Raw genomic sequence first — 6,425 nt, forward strand, 5'->3', positions numbered from 1 at the left:
CCAGCCTCTGCCGAGGACACCTGATAACTTGCAGGGAAACAAGCTGGGACAGTTGTGGAGAATACCTTTTCCGTTGGCCGTCTTTCAGGGTTGCTGCCCTTTGCAACCTGACGTCTAGTGTCTTGACGTTGTTCCATTTATTTGTAGTCTTTGGTTATTCAGGCAGGAGAGTAAATTGGCCTCTGTTATACTACACTGAGTAGAAGTGGGATTTCCTTTTTTTTTTTTTTTTTAAATCATTTTAAACATTGTGGCATAGTAGTTTAATAGTCTGCGTCGACTCATTCTGTTAACTGAAATTTTGCATGTATCTCTTCTGGTAGGTTTTCCTGCTTGTGTTTGCCCTTGGTCCTTTGTTCGTGTGCATGGTTATTTTGGTCACCATAATGTGATGTCTCTTCTCATCAGATGGGGGCCCCCAAATGTAGGGCAACTCAGTCAGGTGGAAGCCAGTGGCTCAGGTGGTGAAAGGATTCACCTGAGGCAGAACAAAGGTGATAGAAATTTATTGGACACACTGCAAGGGAGCAGGGGGGCAGGACAGCAAAAGAGAGACTGTCTGCAAGGAGGCAGTGGGTAAGGCTGTTTGTGAAGGGCCAAGGTGGAGAGGTATGGGCAGTATGGAATTTTCCCTTTTTTGCTAACTGTGCCTGGTTATAAGTAGCCTACTGGTCAGTTAGGGCCTGTGGATACTTCACCTCAAAGTATCACCTAATAGGCCTGTCTGTATTCGGCCAAGTGGTCACTCTGGGCCCTTTTGCCTTGATCAAGTTTCCATTGCTCATTCTATTTGTTGCCTAAAAGCGGCCTCTACACATACTTTAACAGTTATTTGTAGCAATACCTCTAGTTGGGATGGAGTCACATTTCTCCAGAGAAGATTTCCATTTGCCTCTGCCATATGGAGTATTTGGGGGATCATTTGCTGTATTCTCAGTTGAGGACAACCTTTAATTTTAAGGCTTGGGATTCCCTCTGTATTAGGCAAGTAGGATGTAAGGTGAAATTCTGTGTATGGACTACGCCACATCCTCCACCCTGGGGGTGGGTCCTTTTGGGGTATCAGCTTATTTGATACATTATTATTATTATTTTTAGATTTTATTTATTCGACAAAGAGAGAGACAGCCAGGGAGAGAGGGAATACAAGCAGGGGGAGTGGGAGAGGAAGAAGCAGGCTCATAGCAGAAGAGCCTGATGTGGGGCTCGATCCCATAACGCCGGGATCACACCCTGAGCCGAAGGCAGACGCTTAACCGCTGTGCCACCCAGGCGCCCCTGATACATATTATTAATTAAAGTCCATACTTATTCAGATTTTCTTAGTTTTTACCTAATATACTTCTGTTCCAGGACCCTATCCACCACACATTACATTTAAGCATCGTGTCTCCTTAGTCTCTTCTTGGATGTAATGGTTTCTCAGACTTTCCATTTTTTGATAACTGTGACAGTTTTGAGGAGTACTGGCCAGATATTATGTAGAATATTCCTCAATTGGGATATGTCTGGTGTTTTTCTCATGATTAGATTGAGCTTGTAGGCTTTGGGGAGCAAAACCACAGAGAGAAATTACCTTTTTCATTACTTTATATTAAAAATACTTTCTAGGGGTGCCTGGGTGGCTCAGTTTGTTGAGCCTCCAACTTGTGATTTCGGCTCAGGTCATGATCTCATGGGTTGTGGGATGGAGTTTTGCCTCAGGCTTCACACTCAAGCGGGGAGTCACTTGAGTTTCTCTCCCTCTTCCCCTCCCCCACCTCTCTTTCTGTCTCTCCCCCAAACACCAATAAATAAATCTTTTTAAAAAATACTTTTCTAGCAACCTTGATCACCTGGCTGAAGTTGTGTTTGTCAGGTTTCTCCATTGTAAGTTTCTTCTTCTCATCACCCCTCTTTCCATACTATAGTCTTTGGAAAGAAGTCACTGTACAGAGCTCATGCTTGAAGAGTAGGGATTTATGCTTCACTTCCATGAAGGCAGAGTATCTACATAAATTATTTGGAATTCTTCTACCCAGGAAGTTTGTTTCCTCTCCACCATCTTCTTATTTACTCAGTCATTTTTTTTTTATATCCATTTGGGTCATGGATATTTATTTTATATTTTGGGTTATAATCCAATACTATTTTATGTTGTTGCTTAAATTATACCAGCTTTGGTCATTGGGAGCTCTTTTAATTGGCTCCTGTGTCCCTTTGATATACCTTCATCATTGTGATTTTTTGTTTGTTTTTAGTACTTCTTATTTTCTGGCACTGAAAGATAGGCCAGGTTCATCTTGGATATTTCCTGCCCCAGTTCTAGATTCAGCTGTTTCTGCAAGGCACACTGGTTCCTTTTATTGGAGAGTAGTATTAAGATCCAAGATCTGAATGCTAGATGTACTTTTTGATACTGGGATGTCATTACTCAGCTGACAGATTAAGTGTATGTATGTATACCAATCAGTGTATATACATATAGCTATAAATATTTCTATATGTAACTATCTTTATTCATTAAGCTGAATGTAAGTTCATACTCTCTCCAGCTCTAATCCATTGCCACATGGATCTTTCTAGCCTCCTCCCCTTGCTTATTTGTAAACTCCCATTTCAACAGTGAGAAAACTGGCTCTCCCCACATACACACCATCCATTTACTTCAATTCCAGTGCATTGATTCTAGTATATAAGTATAGCAGTATCAAAAATTAATCCCCCCATACTTGCCTGGCAGGGGAGATACCATGATCACAAAATGGTTTTCCCAGGTTTTTGTCCGTTGTACTCAGGGGGTGCCGACCCCAGTGATTTCCCCAAATGTGGCAAACTCAACTGCATAATTTGTGGTGGTGGGGGACTGTTCGTGTTCTCCCCTGAGGAAAAAAATTAACCCCCAATGGAAGTTAATATTATCAATTAGAGTATGGTGCTGTGTATAGTTTCTTTCGACTTTAATCTTACAGACTACTCATTTCCAAAGTTACTTAGATCAACGCCATTTTCCTGCATTAGTGAAGTTGTTTTGTTAACTTATAATACAATTAGATTATTTTGTCACAATCTGGGGCACCTGAGTGACTCAGTTGGTTGAGTGTCTGACTCTTGATTTCAGCTCAGGTCATGATCTCAGAGTCACGATCTCAGGGTCGTGAGATCAAGCCCTGTGTCCAGCTCCACGCTGGGCATGAAGCCTGCTTAGGATCCTGAGATCATGACCTGAGCTGAAACCAAGAGTTGGACTCTTAAGCAACGACACCACCCAGGTGCCCTGCTCATGTATTTTTTAAAATAGTTTTTTCTATGTTCTGTTTCATATTTTTTCTTTTCATTCTCTGAACATTATTATTTCTTTATTGGTACTTAATATAAACCACAACTGCCTAAAGAAAGCTTTGCATTATTTTTTGTGTAACTTGTAGTTCGGTGCTTCATGCAAGGTTATTTTTGTCATTATTTTTACAAAAAGTAATACAAGCTAATCAGGGAAAAAAATAATACAGAAATATAACAAAACCTGAAGTTTCACAGTGAACTTATATAATTTCACTCATATAGATATTACGCATTTTGTGTTCCTTCTCTCCCCTGCGTAGGTTATGGTAATGTATATTAATATCTTTAAGAATGGATATTATATTTATATCAAATGTCTTTTTGGCATTTATCAAAATAACCATGTAACCAAAATAACCAAATAACTGTTTATTAATGTAGTAAGTCCCATCAATGGATTTCCTAATGTGGAACCATCCTTATGTTCTTGGAATAAATCTTACTTGGTCATGAGATGTTATCTTTTTAATACATTGGTAAATTCAATTTACCTGTCTTTTTTTTTTTTTTTTTTTTTTTTAGGATTTTAGTATTCATACCCATAAGTAAGGTTGGCCCTCTTTTGTATTTTGTGATATCCTTGGCATGTTTTTGTATCATAGTTATAGTAACCTCTTAGGATGAAACATAAGTTGTTCGCCTTCTTTATTCTCTGGAGAAATTTAAATGACATAGGAATAATTATGCCTTTTTGTTGGAGTGAAATTGCCCATCAAACTACCTAGGCCTGGGTGCTTTCGGTCACGGAAGAGTAAGTCTTATGGTTAATTTTTTGTTTATTTTATGATTATCTGTCTATTTATGTATGACCATATATTTAATGAGCTCTTCCTCTCTTAATTTTGACTAGTTTGTCTTTCTTTGAAGGGAACTACCTGTTTCACTTTTTTTTTTCTTTAAAGATTTTATTTATTTGAAAGAGAGAGAGAGCGCAAGCCTGGGGGGAGAGACAGAGGATGAGGGAGAAGCAGGCTCCCCGCTGAGTAAGGGGTCTGAACATGACCTCGGATCATGACCTGAGCCAAAGGCAGATGCTTAATCAGCCGAGCCACCCAGGCATCCCTCATTTTTATTTTCAGACTTAATATTAGAAAATTACAGTGGTGATCTCTTAAATTTTAAAAATCACTGTACCTGTGGTTAATTTACTTTCTCATGTTTAATGCTTTTGTCTTTGTATGCTTATTTTCTTGTGTTTATTATCAGATTTTCTGAAGATTTGATGTTTTATTGGTCATTTTATATCACCATCATATGAATTTATTTGTTCATGTGTAGATTTTGGGTGACATAACTTATGGTTTTTTTTTTTTTTAAAGATTTTATTTATTTATGCTACAGAGAGACAGCCAGCGAGAGAGGGAACACAGCAGGGGAGTGGGAGAGGAAGAAGCAGGCTCCCAGCGGAGGAGCCCGATGTAGGACTCAGGACTCGATCCCGGAATGCCAGGATCACGCCCTGAGCCGAAGGCAGACGCTTAACGACTGCGCCACCCAGGCGCCCCTAACTTACGGTTTTCTTAAGGACACTTTAAAAAAAAATTTCTTAATAGAATCCTATTTATCATTTTTTAATGGATGATGCTTTTGTGTTGTAAAAATCCATCACCAAATCCAAGGTCACAGATTTCTTTTATGTTATCTTGTAGGAATTTTTTGGTTTTGTATTTCACATTTAGGTTTATGATTTGTTTTGAATTGATTTTGGTGAAAAGTGTAAGTTCTGAATCCAGCCCACCCGCCTTTGTCTCCTCCTCTTCCTTTCTTCCTCCTCCTCCTCCTTTTTACATAGGGACATTCAATTGTTGCAGCATTATTTGTTGAAAAGACTTCTTCTTTTTTTTTTTCTTTTCTTTCTTTAAGTTGTCTTTACTCCTGGCAAAGACTCTCTCCTTGACCAAACCTTGGTCAGGTTCCTCTTGGCCCTCTATTCTACTAGGCCTGTCCTTGGCCTGCTTAGGTCAGTTTTAGCAAGAATCATGTCAGTTGGGAGTGAATCTCCATTCTTAGTAAGTAATCACCCTTGATATCTCATCAGATTCCTCATCTCCCACCTGCAATATCTTATCACCATGGCCTGCCTTTCCCAGGAATCCCCTATTCATTAGGTCTAGCAAGAATCCTCCTTTCCCTTGATGTTTCCTTTAAGTAATTTTCCTTCCTCTGACTCCCACCTGCTCCTTGGCTATAAATCTCCACTTGTCCTTATTGTAATCAGAATTCAGACTGATCTCTCTCCCCCCCTGCAAATCCCATTGCAATAGTCCCTCTCAAATAATGTCTTGCTGTCTTTAACATGTGTCGTGAATAATTTTTTCATTAACATTCTTTTGTCAAAATCAGTTGACAATATTGTGTGGGTGTATTTCTGGTTTCTGGGCTCTTTGTTCTATTCTATCGCTCTATGTGTCTTTTTTTTTTTTTGCTGCTACCATATCGTCTTGATTACTATAGTTTTACTTTAAGCCCTGAAATCGGGCACTGTGAGTCCTCCAGCTTTGTTTTTTCGGTATTATGTTGGCTATTCTAGATCTTTTGTTTTTCCTTGTAAACTTTATTTTTTAAATTTAAATTCAATCAGCCAACATATAGTACATCATTAGTTTTTGATGTAGTGCTCAATGATTCTGTGTAAACTTTAGAATCATTTTGTCACTATCTACAAAATAGCTTGAAGAGATTTTGATTGGAATTGCATTGAATCTATAGATCATGTTCTAAGAATTAATATCTTAACAATTGAATCTTTTTTATTTATTTTATTTTTATTATTTTTTAAAGATTTTATTTATTTGACAGAGGGAGAGACAGCCAGCGATAGAGGGAACACAAGCAGGGGGAGTGGGAGAGGAAGAAGCAGGCTCCCAGCAGAGCAGGGAGCCCGATGCGGGGCTCGATCCCAGAACGCTGGGATCACGCCCTGAGCCGAAGGCAGACGGTTAATGACTGCGCCACCCAGGCACCCTTGAATCTTTTTTATTTTTTATTTTTAAAGATTCTATTTATTTGTCAGAGAGAGAGAGAGTGAGCACAAGCAGGGGGAGCCGCGGGGGAGAGGGAGAAGCAGGTTCCCCGCTGAGCAAGAAGCCTGATGTGAATCACGA

General features: G+C 39.3%; 1 non-coding gene across 1 annotated transcript; it reads left to right on the forward strand.

Moving 5' to 3' along the window:
• Nucleotides 1-2,707: 2,707 nt before the first annotated feature.
• On the forward strand, nucleotides 2,708-2,864 carry LOC117803587. Its single transcript, XR_004627534.1, has one exon. It is a non-coding gene; the product is annotated as a U1 spliceosomal RNA (small nuclear RNA).
• The last annotated feature ends 3,561 nt before the right edge of the window (nucleotides 2,865-6,425 follow it).

This window comes from Ailuropoda melanoleuca, chromosome 8 (assembly GCF_002007445.2).
Source record: "Ailuropoda melanoleuca isolate Jingjing chromosome 8, ASM200744v2, whole genome shotgun sequence".
NCBI lineage: Eukaryota > Metazoa > Chordata > Mammalia > Carnivora > Ursidae > Ailuropoda > Ailuropoda melanoleuca.